The sequence below is a fragment of the Cyprinus carpio genome, chromosome B4 (assembly GCF_018340385.1).
Source record: "Cyprinus carpio isolate SPL01 chromosome B4, ASM1834038v1, whole genome shotgun sequence".
Taxonomy (NCBI): domain Eukaryota; kingdom Metazoa; phylum Chordata; class Actinopteri; order Cypriniformes; family Cyprinidae; genus Cyprinus; species Cyprinus carpio.
In genome coordinates, this window is record NC_056600.1 from 12,176,225 (window position 1) to 12,196,363 (window position 20,139).

The window sequence follows — 20,139 nt, forward strand, 5'->3', positions numbered from 1 at the left end:
TAAAATAAAAACAATATTATAAAAAAAGATAAAAAGATAAAAAAAAATAAGATGAAAAAAATGGAAAAATTGTCAATTAAAAAATATAGTATTTAATATACATTTTAATTAATATTAATTAATTAACATTATTATTTTAGATAAAGCCCTAAATTCTACGCAATAGATAAATAAACTGTGGTTAGTCACTGTACATGAGCAAGTGGATGATTCTTGGCCAGAATTAGCTTAACTGTGGTCCAGATTTTGTGCTTTTGTAGAGGTTTAGCTAATGCTTGTCCACTGGACTGACGTGTGGTTTCATCTCACTAGCAGGTTCTGATGTCTCAATGTGGCCTCACAGCAATGATCTCACCAGTCTGCTGAATTTGGATGCCTATATGAGATCCTGTGTGTATTCATGACTGTTGCCACTGTTCCTCGCACACAGCTGGTCACTCCATCCTCTCGGTCAATGGCACTCATTGTGTGCATTGTGTGTGTCTTCCAGGCACAGCGGCCAACGTCAGACAGTCTCATCTGGAGAGCTGGTTTATTACAGAGGGAGACATGCTCAAGGAATGCTGCAAAGATCTCGGGGCCTTCAGACACAAACATGAAGATTTCCACGAGAACTTGCCCTTCGTCAGAGCCTGTTATCATTTGCATGGCTGAGACGCAGCAAGCGTCTGTTACCCAAGGCTATGACGATAAACCCAAGTTACAAAAACCCAGACTTCACCGAAAACTTTTATAGGAGAATCTCTGGAATATTCTTCTGCCTCAGGCTATTCAATCACGCCTGCTGAAGGAGAGTTTATCTGTGTACACGGTCTGGTCACCGACAGCAATGTGTGCAATCACAGCACAAGGGCTTCTCCACCGACTCTTGTTTTGCGGTTCGGTTCTTCTGCATGATGTTTCTCTCTGGCGGTTTAAGAAAGCCTATTTCCTAAAATCTAAGAGCTTGTGCAGCGAACTCATTCCAACAGGGTTTTTCACATCAATCATTAAAGAAAAACCAAACACAGTGATACACAAAGGTTAAGAAGAGAAAGATGGGCTGTTTGTAATTTTAAATACTGAAATAGACATGTTTCTTTGTTTGTACTAAAAGCACTCTACCATTCTCCCTCTCCTCTTCAAGTATTGATGTAGAATCTTTTTGTTAAAATTAATATGAGGGTAAAATGGACTCTATTTACTACATTTAATGCATGCTATAGACGTGTTTAGGCATGTTATTACACAGGAAAACACATCTTTGTTTTTATAATTATGCATTTTATTTATAATGTAGAAGATGCAGCCATTTTTTACTTCAATGTGCAAGGCTTCCTTTGACAGCTGCTTAATATTGCAAACTGGTATTTATTTATTTTTTTAACTTACTTTCATAATCAAACACACTGGTTTATAGAGCAAACAGTTTTATCATTTGTTGCACTGTTATTTTTCTAGTTATTTACATATTGAATCGGAAGCAAATCAAAAATGTAGACTACTAACTTTTCTCTGCACCTTTTTGGTGACGTAAGCCACCTCTAAGAAAACAATATGGCGACAAGAATTTTACATAAAATAATACTTATGATGAATGTGTCTTAAAAATGCTTAAGATAAGTGTGTACATTGTAGAGTTAGAGAAGCCATTTATCACTTGGTCACTTCTGTTTTAAGCTTTTAGAAAGTCTGCAATCATCGTTCAATTTATATACAGCAGCACAAAGCAATGAGGTATACACAAACATATGAACAACGGTGGAGCTGTAATGATATCTTTTGTTCTGTGATGGAAGGAGAATTCATTTGTGGTATTCTGTGCTGTTGAGACTGATTGAATGTGCGTCTTGTTGCGGATTTAATTTGTGTTGTTTGTTATGCTGACTGAAAGCATTTGTGTGTGTGTGTGTGTGTGTGTGTGTGTGTGTGTGTGTGTGTGTGTGTGTGTGTGTGTGTGTGTGTGTGTGTGTGTGTGTGTGTGTGTGTGTGTGTGTGTGAAAAAAAGAAGAAAAAAAACTCCCACTCTTTCTTGAGTTGATATATGGAACTCCATATTTCATATCTGGCCTGTTTCATTTCTACAAACTTTGCCTGTACCTGCTGTTATCAGAATAAACTATTATTATCAGCATCCGTTTCTCAGACTGGTCTGTACATGATGCAACAAATAAATAAGATTAAATATAAATATTAGATGAAAATAGAAAACGCTGCCTTGACTAAAGAACTAACTGCAATAAGTTCAAGTTCAAGTTAAAAACTATACATTTTAAGTAATATGTAGAAATATAAACTTTAATAAACTAAAATTAAGATTAAAACTAAAAATATAAAATAAAATCAACCCCCCAAAAATAATAAATACCATAATAGCAGCTAATTAGTTAATATTAAAATTAAAAAATGTATTGGACCGACAGGGGAGACTAATTCTTTACACTTTTTATTATACTAATGAATATTTCTCAGAGAAGGTTAATTTCTTTATAGACACATAAACCCTTATCTACAAAACTACATATTTTCACTGTTGTTCCTTTGCAAAAAGACACAGAAGAATGAACACAAGCTGACCTTTTGTAGGCAAGTTGTCACATAGGAACTCACCACTAATACAAAAATATGATGCTACCAGGATAAAAAAAATAAAAATAAAAAAAATAAATAAACTTTTTAGGAGAGTTCAAGTATTTGAGAACAACATACAAAAGCACGGCTAGGAGAAACCCTGCATGAGAAACCACTTTAAACATCTACTTCTTGACTCTTAATTTAATCAGATTGCCAATAATAAAAATAATCCCAACCCCTTAAACAAAACTGGATTTCATTCACTGACTAAACATGCAATTAGACCATAACAAGCATACTTCTGTTCTGTTAGCATGCCACTGTTAGACAGCTGCTCAGCTGTCACAAGTAATCGCCACAACACACATATATCATAAATCAAAAAATGACCACAAAAGAGTGACAGAGTTCAGTAACATGACACAGTAAGATTAATATTTCCTCCAGCCTGTACCGCCAGGCTCATTGTTTTCAATAAAATGTCATGGCCCCCCATTACATAATCACATCTGCGATTTGGGATCAAGGTTTTGATGCAATCAATGCCTATTAGAATCAGCCAGTATTGATTGAAAGCAGAGAGCTGATACCATCTCTCCGTCTCTGGCCTGCTTAGATCATAATCTCTCTCTGGTCTGCGTGGGACTTGATTGGCATTAATAGGTCAGTGTGTTGCCCAGGGATGCAGGCGAGGATAATTTTTCACCACTAATAGTGTGACTGTAAACTGCCCCCAGACCAATTAGGGTCAAGGGCGGAGGTGTATCCTGCCCCCTTGGTTGTCTGGGAACAGGACGGAAATTAAGATGAAAACTTGTGAACCAAACAAAGTGTGGGTTTCCCATTTTTTTTGCTTATTTTCGCACATTAGGGGTCACTACAGTGTTTCCCAACCTATTTGACTCCAAAAGCCCAAACCAAAAATGGGTTCCTTATATTGGAATGAATAATAACATGTTAAACAAGCCATTGTTATTCTAAAATGACACTTATCATTTATTAGTGTGAGTGAAACACAAATTCACCAATATTGTCCTCTCAAACTAAAACATGCTCTTTGTTGTCTGCTGTATTTGCATTTATGTTTGATATTGGCTTGTTTGGCTTATATTACCTTAATGCTACACCCATAGACTGTATAAAAACAGTCGACACCTTGCATTTGATTACAAGCTGTGATGAATGCCGCGAACAGCCAATCACGTGAAACATGCCGAGAGAGACACTTTTTACTCTCGCGAGACAGTGGCCCTGTCCCAAATGGAACACTTCATGTGCACTTGCAGTCTTTTGGACTTAAGCCTTGTCCAAATACCCACACTTGCGGTCTTTGCACTTGATCACTTGACTACTTCTATGACGTATTTCCTGTATTTGGCCCAAGTGTTCAAGTGAGGATGAAGACCACAAGTGTGTGTACAATTTATTTAAATACAAAATACATTTGACTTTTTCCAAAGGTATTTAAATACAAAATACAAAATAGTATTTCAAATGCATGTATTTGAAATACTGCCCATCCCTGCAGGAATTCAGCAGTCTAATAAGGAGGTTGATACCTTACGTATTTTGAAAATTCAAAAATACACAGATTAAATGTTTAAATGCAAAATACATTAGATTTTTTTTCAAAGGTATTTAAATACAAAATAGTATTGTGTATTACAAATACATGTATGTACTGCCCATCCCTGCCTATAAGCTGTATTTCCACAAGGAGCTTATTCGTTTTAAAATCTTGCAAATTAGTAGATATAGCTATACAGTAGGTTACATACATTCATAATTTCTTTATAGGTTTAACAAAACAAAACTGAAATCTTTCCAGGTACCCCCTGTGGTATAGACATACCCCTGAATGGGAGTCACAACGCTACCCTATACATGGAATTCTCTTTGAAAAATGAGAGTGAGTGTTTGTATCCTGTGGGAGTTTCCTGTGCGTTTTCACAAGGTGACATTTAAAAGACAGTTTCACACACTCCAGTTCAGCAGCCATGAGCAGCTGACTCATAAAAACCTTTATCACCGTCAAACCACATGGCAGAGAAGGACCAGCATCCTCTTTATGTGTGTGTGTGTGTGTGTGTGTTAGACAGCACCATAATAGTAGTAGCGAGCAGCACAAGTGTGTGTTGGTTGATAATGTCCTGGAGTGTGGGCATGTGTGTGTGTGTGTGTCTCAGACCATGATAACAGGAAATGTGCACCTGTGTTTGTGTGCGTCGATTGCTAATTAAAAGGATGGTGAAAGGTGTGCGGGTGGTTTTTAGACTACAGCGTTGAATAGGTGCACCTGTGTTCATTTTTAAACAAGGAAATGTTGAATGAAATTGTCCGTCTGGCAGCATTTAATTATACTGTAAGTAACTGAAATCTGATTTGGATAAGTCTATGCAAATTTACATACTTTTCCACTATTCTATCTTATTTTTGTGCTGCTTAACACACCCTCTGTTCCCCATGTACAGACTACAGAGTGCATTCCAGTAAAACATGATATAAGATAGCGAAGAAGAGCACTTCCATGTTTAAAACAACATAGGTCACCCAATAGGTGCACATGGACATACTGTGTAATACTGTCAACAGAAGCATGTGGGCTTGTGTCATATGTGTTACTGTAATTGAAATGCACTGTGTTGTCTGTACACTGGAAAACAGAGGGTGTGTTAAGTAGCATTGAGGAAGTGTAGGTGTGTGTAAGCACTGCAGTTTCCTGTTCTCAATGTCTCATTATGATGAAGAGGATCTGACCTCACTACTGCAGTGTGGTGTAGTCAGCATGCATCTCACACCCTGAGAGGAGAAAGAGTCTCTCTCTTTATCTCTCTCTCTCTCTCTCTGCATACACTCAGTTTCCTCATGGAACAATACTAAATAATAATAAAGACAGTAAAAGCTAAATTTGTACAACTTTTGAACAAAATGTGAGAGCTAGCTGCCATGACAGTAGGGTGCTGTTATGTTTTTACTAGTGTTTTGAGTGGTTGTAAGTGGATTGCTATGAGGTTGCAAAGTGGTTCTGGCGGGTTGCTAGGGTGTTTCTAGGAGGTTGCTTACTGGCTTATTTAAAACGGACTTGTGCATCTTTTTAGTAACCATGGGGATTTCAGTTAGAACTTGATCTGATCTTAATGTAAGACTTATGATATAAAGTTCCTGCCCCATTGGGCCAAATCACAGAAACAATCTAAAGTTGTGATCACATTAGCTAAATTTCAGCAAACTTTACCGTCCAAAAAACTCCATTGTCTATAATTTTGCGATATATGAAGCTCACATAGAAATCACTTTCAAACCAAACAACTTTCTGTTGGTTAACACTGGAAATCTCCATGACCAACCTGAACTTGCAGCAAAATCTGCATAGGAAAATCTTTCGTCTCCATGCAAAATTTCAGATTGCATAAATTCCTATTAAAATTACCGGATTTCACCCATGAAAATTCGGCAAACAGTGGTAAAGGTATAATCAGGCTCTTGTGAAATTTCTCAAAGCATCTGTCTGTTGGTAAACATGCCAAATCTGAGTGAACCTTTTGCAAAAATATGTATGGCTAAATCTTTTTGCATTGCAAGGAATCCCTTTGAAATGACTGGATTTCACCTGTGAAATTTAGCTGAACAACAGTAAAGATCACACTAGTGAAATTTCAGCAAAGCAACTTTCTGCAGGACCAACTTGAACCCACTGCGAAATCTGTGTGGGTAAAACTTCTGTCGTTGAAAGACTGGATTTTGCTTGTGAAAATGTACAACTGTACACTGGTGAAATTCTAGCGAAGCAGCTTTCTGTTGGAAAACGTGACCGACTTAAACCTGTTGCAAAATCTGCATGGCTATATCTTTTGCTATTGCATAAATCCCTATCGAAATGAACCTCATTTAGAACACTAAACAGCCCCACATTCCTTCTTGACTGTAATTTTATATTATTTATGTCTGATGGCGTCAAAAAATTGTAGCACAATAATTTGAGGTATCATTCATGTCTGTAGCACAAACGCTGCAGGAGTGATATGTCAAAGTTTAATAGCAAACACCACTGAAAATAAAGTTCCAGAGAATACTTCCTCCCTTCCTTTCTCTTCTTCTCTCATTCATTTGTAAAACAGACACCTCCAGCGAGGCTCTGCTTATCAAGTATGCTCTGTCTAAACCAAACTTCATCAAACACGGCCGAAGATCTCTGTTGACTCAGTAAAGCTCAGTGATGATGCAATGTTTCAGCTTAATAGAATAATTGAGTCTCTTTATATTTTATTGACTCTTTGAGAATAAAACACACAAGAAAACCCTGCGCTCTCTCCCCTCCACCGCCTTAAACTTCATTTATTTTTCCGCCGGCTTCTTATTATTGATAAGACACGACTTTGGCTTTATTTGAATTTAAATGAAGCATTAGATTAACCCGGGCCGTGGATTTGAAATATTACAGATGTATTTGTAGGGAAATTAGATTTATTCCGCTGATCTGATGGATTCCTCTGATGGCTTTTTTCTTTTCGTCCTCTTTTTTTTTATGATGAGCACATATTTGATTTCGGAAATGGAAACAGCGCAGCCCCTCGCGCTCCATCTGCTGATTATATCCCATGATTACTGGGGTGAAGGTAAACAGAACTCACTTGATGGAGGAATCTTTGGGCCGCCGCATGTTTAGAAGATTGAAATGAGGCGACGGTGTCATCCATGTCTGAATTCTGGCTCTGTATTTTATCTGTCAGGTCTGTCTGACATCACTACATTATGCAATTCCAGGGCTATGCAACATTACTATTTGTGACTCTGTTCTCAAAAAATACTTTTCAGTGCTAAATAAAAGGAACATGATGCTCATTATTTTCAAAAAATACACTACAAATTAAATTCATGCATACAATGACTTAATGTATGTTTATGCGATAGAGGAATATATAGACAGAACATTAGTGTGTACAGGGTGAGTGTATTCCTGCCTAAGGCTGTCTTTGCTCTCTCCTTCATGGCCCGAGTCCCAGCTCTCAGCCTGACCTCTACACCACATACAGAGAGCAAATGAAGAGGAACTAACACGTAGCCCTGCATCTCTCCCCTCCACTCGACAAGCCTTTCGTATCTCTCTTTTCCGCCCCACAATTCCCTTTTATCCTCTAACCATCTCTCCCTCCTCTCTCTTTTTATTGCTTTCATACCCATGCTCACCTCATCGCTCCTTTAGGTTTTTTTTATTCTCTCCACTCACTCTCAGGATAAACTTTTATATTTAAAATAGCATTTTCATGAAATCCAATTTTCTGCTCAAGGTGTCTCAAGAACATATGTCTCTATGTTCTTGTTAGCTTTTTCATTTATGCTTAATAAGAAGCACTATAAGAAAGAACAGTACATGTTTTTCAGACTAACGTGGTAACTTCATGTTTCAAGTATTTGCAATATACCATGTTAGTCATTCATTACCTAGGTATATATCAAAGTACCGTCACAATAACATAGTATGATTTATGGTACTTTTTTGGGGGGAAGTTAGTTTTGCAACGGTGAAAAGCAATTTTTATGACTTATCCCACCACGTACCATCTGTTCTCTTCTCATCTCATCTCCTCCACTTTCCTTTTCCTATGCTCAAATTTTCCTTCCTTCATTTTCATGTAGTCATTCATTCCCTCCTGGGAGGTCAAACCTGTATCCATTTAAACACATTAAAAATATCTGAGACCATAAATATATATGCAAACATATGAATGCCAACCCACAATTGAAATCCGGAGAGAGGTTTCTGGAGCTCCTTGGTGCTACATGCACAGGCACGACACACTCATAAATGGGTGGAGGGAGGGAATCTGTGGTGTGTGTGTGTGTCTAGAGTCTCATCTCTTGTCCATGCTAATGAGCGTAAAGTGACTTCACTTGCTGCAGCTGTCCGGCAGGCTGCTCAGAGTTGATTGGTGGCAAAATAAATAAAGATCTAGACGATGTGGTTTATGGATGACTGCTTCTGTCCTGAAGGCCGGAACACAGAGACAGTGAGGGTCTGTGAGGAGAACACAAATTACAATTATTAAAACACACACACACACACATTCACAGATGCAGATACTGAGTCATAGTGCATAGTGGGACATTAATCCATATTATCACATGAATTGATGAATTACAACACTATATAACTTTGCATACTACCATTCAAAAGTTTAAGGTCAATTAGAATTTTAACGAATTAATACTTTTAATCAGCAAGGATACATTAAATGAATCTAAAATGACATTTATAATGTTACAAAAGATTTCTATTTCAAATAAACACTGTTCTTTGAGCTTTCTGTTCATCAAAGAAGTCCTGAACAATCTTGGTTTCCATGAAAATAATATAAATTGATTATAATAAATGATTCTTGAACACCGAAAAGGCATATTAGAATGATTTCTGAAAGATTGTGTGATTTGCCAGCTTGGGCATTACAGGAATATTAGGCCTACAGTTTTACTGTATTATTTTTGGTTACACTTTATTTTAAGGTGTCCTTGTTACAGTGTAATTATACTCAGTGTAAAAGTACTGAGTAATATTAATTAACTACATGTACTTACTATATGGTTAGGGTTAGGATTAGGGTTACTTGCATGTAATTATGCATAATTTATTGTTATTATAATAGTAAGTACATGTAACATGCAACAAGGACACCTTAAAATAAAGTACTTCCTTATATTTAATTAAATAAATGCACCTAAATGCACAGACAAAGACTAGGTAAAAGACTTCTTTTAAAAACATTTAAAAGTCCAAAACATTTGAAACTGTAGAGTTTGTATATTGTATGTATTTTGTACATAATAGTCAAAAATCTACTTTTAAAAGGAGAAAAAAAATGAAAATTTCTTTATTTACTCATTCTTATGGACTTTCAAACTTGTATGACTTTCTTTCCTCAGCTTTTATGCAGGATGTTTAATGCCGTTTTCAACACATTGAAACTGAATAGTAACCATGTCTGTCTATCTTCAAAAATGTATTATAACATCTGTTATGTGCATATTCAAATTGGAGAGTTATGAGATGATTAATGACATTTGGCACCATGGACATCAAACCAGGCTCCAAACATTTGAATGTACACCAATTGATATTCAAATATTCATTTTTAGGTAAACTATTACCTATAAAAGAATCAGAAATAGTTTTATATGAAGCATAACATGTCACGCTACAGGACATGGCTACCACTGCTTGAAATTTCATGTCAGCTACTCACAAGTATATTACCGTCTGCTCACTCAGCACCAAGTAATCCAGGTTTCACCAAGCCCGTCCGCAGTAATTTAAAGCACACAGCAGACTAGTCTCCTTGCAGAAATAAATGGCACTCGAGTCAGTGACCCTGATCCAAAGCCGGCTTCATTACACGCTCACTGAACATGGGCCCTTCTCACCTCCTCCTCAGTCTGGACTCGCATGTCGAACGGAACACGTCTGATAATGACGGCTACCAGTCAATCATTCAGCTACGCTCTGCCTCTGCCGCAATGATCTCTGGACCTTAAATGTGCCTGTAGTGAATAGAATTGGAATTATTTGGGGTACAAAACATCTGTCTATTATCTGTGTGTGATGGTGTGTGTATTGATGGCCTGTGGCTCGTGGTATACGTCACACTTTAGCATGTGGTAATGACAGTCCTTGGGCCGCAGAGTCTCATTAAGAGTGGACACACACACACTCCACTAGAGGTTATGAAGAGGGCCAATGCACTCTGAAATTGTTCTGTAAATAAGCACAGCATTCATCTATAACCCCGACCACTGGATTCCCCTCTGGGATAGTGCAAATCTTATGTCAGACTTCAGCTGCCAGCATTTATGGGCTTGATTTTTCAATGTGCTGATGATATAGTTATAGTACAGATTGAGATATTTGTCTGTACGGTATATCGGCTCCAGCCGGGGTCGACTGTGATGATTGTTACTGTGCTGACTGGTGGGTAAAAACTGAAGCTGGAAAGGGGATTGTGAGTGTTCATGGTGCCTACAACTAACAAATGACTCACAGAAACATCCAAAATTTTATTCTTGGTTATATATTCTTAAACAAATTAGGTTTTATATTGTGTCCTCTCAGTTTTCAGATCATTCCTAATATTGTACATTTTACTCATATAGGTTTATTGAGATATTATTTCCCCCCCCCAAATTTTAAGTGTGAAAAGGTAGTGAACACACAACAGGCAGTACTACAAAATCCAGCAGTTAGCAAACAAATCCCGAAACTATTTAGCATTACTGTCTTGTCAGAATATTTGAAATGATTTAAAGCTTGTGTATTTGCATAATGTGTGGATTCTGGTTTGCGTTTTGCACATCTGAAGCTGCACTGGATGTTTTCCGAGTCCCCAGAAACACTTGAGACCAGAGCACTGACACACGGCTCACCAATAAAACATCAACACTCCAGAGGTGAGAGAGAAAGAGAAAAGCATCTCTGCCTTTCAGTTTGCCTGAGGGAATGCTATCCACTCCATTTTTACATGAAAGACCTTTTCTGTTTTTGTGATTGAGGGCATCGGGATGGCCTGAGGGAAGAGAGTTTGTGGGGGAGCGTTGTAGAATTGGGGGCGTGTTGGATGGTAATTCGCACAGAACAAAAAAAAACAATCACCCCCATCAAAAAAACTCACCAAACAAAAAAAAACCTTCCTCTCCCATACAAACAAACACGCTCTCCCTTCTGGTGGATATGAATCTGCTTTATTCGCGGTCGATTGAAGACAATGGTGCACGCCGGAGATAAGATTCGCCCGGTCTCCTCAGACAGAGAAAATAACTATTACCCACCTACCTCGACCGCCTCGAAAACATACACACGTCCCAAACGTCCCACTCTCAAGCAATGAACACAGATAAGCAAATGTCATGTCGTTTTTTGAGTTAACCCGCATTCATAGCAGTCGCCGTCACTTTCGTAATCAAAATCAATAACAGCCCAAGGGCCATGAAGGAAAGAAATAAATAAAACAAGCTAATAAATAGATGCTAATGAGCCCCAGAGAAAGGTCAAGTCTAAACAAAAGATTTTCCCCTTATAAATATTTAACCATGATTAGTATTACAGGAACAGGTAATTAAGCCATCAGGCATCAGGGCCAGCTACCTCTGATTGGGCTCTCGTTTAAGATTAGTTCACTTGAGTGAAGGACCCCTCAACAGCCCATAATGGGCTACTTTTGTCTGTGAAGATGTCTAATGAAAAAACAAACCACACACATAAAGAACGCCAATGACTTCTGTCCTGCAGATAACAGGATGCAATGAATGTAAAAGAGCTATTTATAAGATATGACTAGTAATTATATGGGTATTTGCATATGATGATATTAGTTTTTCAAAAATAGAGCTTGTGAAGGAAGAAAGGAATGAGATCTGAAATAGAAATGGCTGTACACTGTATGCACAAGGGGTCCCGCTTTGTGCCTGACAGGCTGATCAGCCTTACAGGCTCACATGGTAAGGGTTAGCAGTAGGTCAGGCACAAAGCAGGACACCAATGGGCCTTAGTATAAAGGCAGCATACATGACAACCCAACATGCACTAGGTGAAATCGACTTGACAGATATATTATAAGAAAACAAGAAAACGAATGCGGAGAGGTTCAGAAGTGACAGCTGTGCAGACTTATTCAAACTCCCATTTTTGCTCAATACATATAAATGTGTGGATTTTGAAAGCATAGTTGAATAATTCATTAATGATTAATTAATAGTCTCATTCACATAGATACATCAGAATAAATTAGAAAACAAATGTTTTTTTCAGTGTTGTTATTGTTACCTTCATCTAAAAACAACTACAACAAAAAAAACAACAATAAAAAAAAAAAAAAAAACAAACAATTAATTAATTAACAAATAAATAATAATAAAAAAATAAAAAAAAAAAATGAAAAAAGTGAAAATAAAAATAATTTAAACATGCAAATAATAAAATACAAATAAAAATGACAAAAAAAAAAAAAAAAAAAAAAAAAAAAAAAACTGATGAAAACAAATAAAAAAAAAAATACAAAAAAAAATTAAAAAAAATAGACAAAATGAAAATTTCATCATTAATCACTTAGTGATCAGCCCCATGTCGATCTAAACCCATAAAAGCTCCGTTTGTCTTCGGAACACAATTCAAGATATTTTGGATGAAAACCTGGAGGCCTGCGACTGTCCCATAGACTGCCATGTAAACAGTGTCAAGGTCCATAAAAGGTATGAAAGTCGTCATCAGAATACTCCATCTGCCATCAATCAGACATGCAATCTGGGTTATATGAAGCGACGGGAACACTTTTTGTAAGTGAAGAAAATCAAAATAACGACTTTATTCAATAATTTCTTTGTCAACAGTCTCCTCTGTGTCTCTCCATATCACCATATGCTGTGTATGCTCTTCTGTGTCATCCACACCACAAGAAAGCACTGTTTTATTTAAAATCAAAGCTAAATAAACGTAGAAACAGCGCATCCTTGTGGCGCGGATGATTCAGAAGAGCATACGCAGCATACGGTGATATGGAGAGACACAGAGGAAACTATTGACAAAGGAATTGTTGAATAAAGTAGTTATTTTTGTTTTCTTCGCTTACAAAAAGTGTTCCCGTCGCTTCATATAACCCAAACTTCAATTCACATGGCAGATGGAGTTTTCTGATGATGACTTTCATAACTTATATGGACCTTGACACTGTTATTTACATGGCAGTCTATGGGACAGTCTCTGTCATGGTCCTGCCATCATGTCCTGGACTTTTCTCTAGTCTAGAGGCAGGATCATGACAGACCCCGTGTTTTGTGTACAAGCACATGGCCTTGTCTTTGGGCCATGTGCTTGTGTTTGTCTCGTTCCCTTGCCCCGCCCCCCTTGTTATCCTAGTCTTGTCGTGATTGTCCTATCTGTGCCACCTGTCGTGTCTTGATTAGTTCCCTATTTAGATCTCCTAGTGTGCTCTGTCTTTTGTCGGTCATTGTGATTGTTCAACTTATGTGTTCCTACCAGTCAGCCTCCAGAGATATCTTGTCCTTGAAACCCCTCAAAGAAGTCTTTGTATAGCAGTGAGTGTTTGTTAGTAGTTAGTGTTCAGAGTCTTTGTTTACCTTGTTTATTGTGTTTTGTAGAATTATTTAGTGTCTACCCTAGCCCTTGTTTCCCCCCCCCCCGCCGGGTTTTTGTTTTCCCTTTTTGTTAAATAAATCCTGTGTTTAGTTACTTCCTGTCTGCACCTGCGTTCCTCCCTTGCCAAACCCTGACAGTCTCAAGCCTCCAGGTTTTCATTCAGAATATCTTAATTAATTACAAATAATAAATTTTTTTAATAAATAACCCTATAAAATAAACCAAAACAAAAAAAAAAAATAAACTAATTCAAAAATATAAATTGTTCTAAGAAATGTTTTTAATACATTATTTTATATAATTTTTCATAATAAATTACAAGTATATGATTAAACGTATATAAACAATAGACTATGAATTCAGATTGAATGATTACAGGACTATAGGTTATGATGACTAATGAGGATGAAAACATAACCTATATATTATGATAATGAATAATGAATATGTATAAAGCTATAAAGCTACTTGACTGCTTTAAAAAACCTCTTTATTAAAAAAAATTAATGCAGGATTAGTAAGAGCATAAGCATTTTATAAATGTGTTGAAATTAGATTTAGTTCCATCTATGGTCAACAGGACAGCCACGAGGAAGGGTCAAGAGGACCCCCATTCACCTGCAGCTGACACATTTATGCCGTTTATGTGTGTGTGTGTGTGTGTGTGTTTGTGTGTGTGTGTGTGCAGGTCAGTCCATGAGGACGGCTGTATGTTATCGCTCTTATGCTGTAACACACACACACACACACACACACACAAAAGCAGGTGTGTGTGCAAGCTCATCATAAAGGGAGCAGTTCTTGGAATCCCAGCGCTCTTAGCAGGAGGATGTGAGGGAGCTTTAACACATCTAACAGAAATTACACAGCTTTGCAGGTGAGTCAGGAGACAGGTTTATTCTTCTCCACACGTTCCCTTGGTGGAATCTCCCAACCTCGAGACACAAACCAATAAAAGCGGACGAGAAAGCAGTCATATACCAAGCTATATTGCTCCCGCCTGCGCATGTGTGTGTCAGAGGAAAGAGCGAACGATTCTCTTGAGACAGACACTTGACATTTGTTGAATCAGACAATATATTCAGAATGTGTGACCGAAAAAAAGAGAAATGAATCACTTTTATCTTTTCTCATACCAATCTCTAATTATGCCAAGTTTATCAACCAGTTCCAGTCCGGTGCGACTTGGTAAGCTTGTTTAATAGAACCATATCTCTCCCTTTCCCATGCCACGCTAATAAAAAATGGGGTTTTGTAGGATTAGGGCAGGGAAGAGGACATTACTGCCTTGTAAAAGGGACTGAAGACATTTCCGCGCTCCTCAGAGGGAGGGATGAACAGCAGAGAGTACATGAGCAGGAGGGGGGCAGATACACTAGCAGAGGAAATCATTCAAATCCCCTCAAAGGAAAAACCAGTTTTCCAGTCTCACAGTAAAAGGGATTGAGAGTTCACACATGGATAGGTTTATGTTCAGTACACCCTGCTTACAAAACAGCAGCTCAGAGAGAATAAAGTATATGTATACTGAACGCTTGAGTCAGTGTGCACCTGTGGATCACTGACATTTACACACTGGCTCAACCTGTCAAATTACCACAAGGAAGCTGAAAGCTTGTTACTTAAAGTCGGCATGCAAATCTATGTTCTAAATGCATGTTATTAATCTTAGTGTGAACAATACATCTATGCATACATTTCATTTTTAAAAAATGTTTTGATTTTGTAATCTTGTCTTAAAAATGTAAAATCAGGACCTGGTGAAAATATCAAGACTTCTCTCTGGTGATGTACGCTGGACTTTTCCAATCATTTAATCCAATTACACCCAGCCCCCTTCCAAGCTCGTTTAAAGATTTTAAAGGTGAGTGCATAATTTTTGTAATTTAGTAAACAGCACTGCAAAAATATCTGAATATGCATACTTTCCTACTATCTAGTATGCAAAAATTGTATGCCAAAAAAGAAGTATATCCGATTACATAGTATATAGTAATAGAACCTGCATGACCTACTGCTTTTGACAAAATTCAGAAGAACTGATGAACACTTTACTATCCCATGAGGCCACGGGAGAGGAGTCGTGAATGCTGGGAGAGTAATAAAACTGGAGTCATAATCACATATAGTGGATGGGGTATGTCAAAATTGCATTGCTACTGCACAAATATATACAATATTTAACAGTCGCAAAGTAAGTTCTTCAACTTACACAGTAACTGTTTTCTTGAAAGATCAATCCAAGTCAGTTAACGACTCCAGATAGCAATTTCGGGCATGCAAGACCAACTCCTATCTACCTAAATGGTATTCAACAGGTATTCAAGGGCAGGCTTTAAGATGGTTTAGATCCTACCTGTCCAATCACTACCACTTTGTTTATTTAAATGGGGAGTCATCTCATTTATCACCAGTCAAATATGGAGTGCCACAAGGATCTGTCCTAGGTCCTCTGCTATTTTCAATATACATGTTGCCCCTTGGTAATATTATTAGAAAATACGGGATTAGTTTCCAATGTTATGCTGATGATACTCAACTATATATCTCAACAAGACCAGATGAAACTTCTAAATTATCTAAGCTAACAGAGTGTGTTAAAAATGTAAAAGATTGGATGACCAATAATTTTCTCCTATTAAATAAAGATAAGACAGAGATATTACTTATTGGACCAAAAAACTTTACACAGAATTTTGTAGATTACAATTTGCAACTAGACGGATGTACTGTTTTTGGGGGACTAGTAAAGTGGGGTAAACTAGCTATTTTTGTAACTTTCCAGTCTTTAGTTCACTTTAGATGAGTTACAGCATTAAGGAAGACACCAAGATTTGTAGCCAAGTAAAGAAAGTTAAACTTCTATCAGCACATGCCACACTCAGGCCTCTACTGTGACTCCTCCATTTTTCTCCCACTGAAAGGTTCATCCCTCACAAACACGCACCCCGAGACCAGGCACTCACACACCTTCAGCCCACAAGGTCGCTCTCCTGTTGCCAAGACAGCAGCACTGAAGTTCATTATCGTGTCCCTAATCTCAGGAGGAAGTATGCATGTCGACTGTAACCTTGGATTCCCTTGATCTCGCGCTCTCTTGCAGACACACGCAAACTTGTCACTTCTAAAAAGAAAAAAGAGGGATATTAAAGATAGCCACACATTGGAGACAGAAAGAGAAAGCAAAAACAAGCAAACACTCTAAACTTTGTCCAAAACACTTGCCTATTCACACCAAAAGTGCTAACCTTTGTACCTTATTTACCCCTACAATGTTCATAGTAGAACTTTAAGTGTATATGCTACCACTCTAATATACTAAAATGAATCTTTTAATTGTAGATGAGGTACAAAATTGTCGCTTAAGGGTTCTGCCCCATTGAGAAGACTTGTACTGTTAAAGGTACAACGTTTGCAAACAAACCTCCAAACAGACCACTCTAACCAGCTAAGGAAGACTAGCTATAGTATGACCGACAAACCAGTTTAGGCTTTAAACTAATTTGCTGGTCTCCTTTGCTGGTCAGACTGCTCTGTATGGTGGTTTTAGAGAGATTTTGTTGGAACTTCGAGCTGGACTGCATACACCAAAAGCATCGTAAGCCTAAGTTGATCATATCGCCATTAGTTTCAATGAGTCTTCAATGTATTTAAGCATATGATGCTTTTGGAAACACAGCCCAGGTTGGTAAACCAGCTAAATACCAGTTCAGCATGGCTGGGAAACCAGGAAGAACAGCTTACATCATATAAAACCAGCAAACCAGACTGGTTCAAGATGCATTTTTTCCCTAGCAGGGCGTCTAACAAAACATGTAGGTTTAATTTGCAGTTATTTGGACCAATAAGATTTCACACAGAGTTTCCTTTTGTGATTCAAGTGAGGGCTGCCACCAGAGCCACTCCCACAATTTTTTTGCAATTCATTTTACTCTGGTAATGTGAGGTATTTCCAAAGTAAAACAGAATATTCCAGAAAAAAAAAGATTAACCAAAAGTTACTTGGCTATTGGTTAATATTAAAGAAGAACTATCTAAGAAGATATTAAAGTGCAATGTTAAATTTTTTTTAAAAAGGAGTATTGGAGTATGAGAAAATACTATTTCAGTCTTTCTACTTAGAAATTTTATATTTAAGTGAATGATTTACTTGCAAAATGTACTAGTAATTCTTTCAAATAACATGCGCCACCGACACATCATTCACAATAAATGCAGGAATGGTGATTAATATGGTTAATTATGATTTTATGTTCATTTTAAATTTCAGTTTGCTTTTTTAGGTTTAAGATGGAATTGTTCTTATTCACTTAGTCAGAATCTCACTCTCTCACTCTTTTTACCTGCACAAAGTCAATGAGACTCTCATTTATGCATTATTTAGCCAAATTCAATTAATTCTACATGCCCCATTTTGCCTGAATTACATTAGCAGCAATTAAAATAAATGTTCCAGCCATATTTAACAGGTCAATTAAAATAACCTTTTGGGCAAATGGGAAAAAAAGAAAGAAAAAAAAAAGTGGCAAAGGGCCTGTTAAACTTTTCAGGAGACAAATGACCGGAGCGGTTATTATATACAGTGGAGCTCCTTGTGCACAAGAGAATGAAAACATTATTTATCAGCGGTTGATCCAAATGAAGAATTATTCCAAGATGGTGTCTTAGCTAGTGGCCCTGAGGAGAGCAGACCGCAGCGCAGAGAAGTGTGGGTGAAGATAGAGAAAGTCTGCAGTTTATAAATTATTTGGAGAGCATGTTAGAGGATATAGCGTGCTAATGAATAGAGCCATCAGGCTAGCAGAGCCCATGGAAAGGACTGCCATCTGCCTCCCCATTATAATAATGAACTCTTTCGCCCCACGGCAGGGCCTGTGTGCTACAGGTGCACAAAACCAGCATTATATACCAGAATGTCCAAGTAAGCTCCGCCCCTGGAGCACCTACAGTAGATAGGTTATTCACACCTCATTGCTTAGACAAGTACAAACTACTGCTCTGAGAACAGTCGAGGTTACCCCAGCTATAAGTCATATTCAATTTTTTTTAACTTTGAGAATGTGTGTATAACTCATTCCCACTTCAAAATAAAACCTAATTAAAGTGTCTCTGTCAATTAAATTAGGTTTGGAATCACATGAGGGTGAGTAAATGATGACAGATTTTTATTTTTATTTATTTATTTTTTTGAGTGAACTATCCTTTGATGATTAATATGACTATTCATATACTATACATATACTCTATTTTTCATAAGTTGTCAAATGTGACATAAGCTATAGGCTACTTACTACGTAAGCAAAAACAAAACAAAAAATAAAATTAATTAAAAAAAAATCATATTTTTATAGTTATTTTTGGAGCCCTTTTTTCTTTTGGTCACCATCAACCTCCACTGTTGGAAAAAAACAGCATGAACATTCTTCAGAATATCTTTTTTTAGTGTTTCACAGAAGAAAGCAAGCCCTACAGGTTTAGAATGAATAAGGGTCAGCAAATGATGACAATATTTTCATTTTCTTGGTGAACTAATACTTTAAGATTTAACAGGGAATCCGAAATGATGGTTCAGTTGTCATTCCAATAAAGCCAAGTGTTAGTTGGCAAGGATTAGAGTACCTGAGAAACACAGAGAGAGAGAATCCATGATCCCTCTGTGAGAAACTCTCTTCGATTACAGCCGGCAGAAACATTCACACAGCACACAAACAGGAACAATCTGAAAAGCTATCAGAGAAAAGAAGTAGAAAGAGAGGAGAAGCACTGATAAAGTAGACAGGACTTAGGAGTATTTCCCCTGTAGCTGCTCTGAGGGGAGGAGATGAGAGCGAGATCTGCCCTGAGAGGAATAATCTTTACAGAATGAAGATTAACCTCTGATTTCTGAGAGGCAATGATGGAGAAAACCAAGAGCTGTGAGAGACAGCCAACATTTGTGGGCACGATGTCAATGGCAAAAAGGTAGACATGAAAAGACTGGCAGGAATAAAGGGCATGGATCCATTTAGTGCACAGATGAAGAATGATATGGACTACAAATGTAAGAACAGAGAGAAGAGGAGGATTTATTTTTTTTTTTTTTACAAAAGATTACAGATATGAACATTATCTGCACTAACATACACCACAAACATTTTTTACAGTAACCGTTTACTCAAAAATGAAAATTGGCTGAAAATGTACTAGTGCTGTCAAACAATTAATCGCATCCAAAATAAAAGTTTTTTTGTTTACATAATATGTGTGTGTATACTATGTATATTTATTATGTATATATAAATACACACACATGCATGTATATATTTAAATTAAATAGTTTGTTTATATATAAATGTATATACATGTAAATATTTTCAAAATATATACTGTATATGTGTGTAGTTATATATACATAAAAAAATATACACAACACACACATATATTATGTAAACAAAAACTTTTATTTTGGA

At 37.1% G+C, this 20,139-nt stretch overlaps 1 long non-coding RNA gene across 1 annotated transcript; it reads right to left on the reverse strand.

Annotated features, from left to right (window-relative positions):
- Nucleotides 1-5,524: 5,524 nt before the first annotated feature.
- Nucleotides 5,525-19,894, reverse strand: LOC122137149. Its single transcript, XR_006154650.1, has 4 exons — nucleotides 19,310-19,894; nucleotides 16,661-16,814; nucleotides 9,792-10,086; nucleotides 5,525-8,569 (listed from the first exon to the last, which is right to left on the reverse strand). It is a non-coding gene; the product is annotated as an uncharacterized LOC122137149 (long non-coding RNA).
- Between the last annotated feature and the right edge of the window lie 245 nt (nucleotides 19,895-20,139).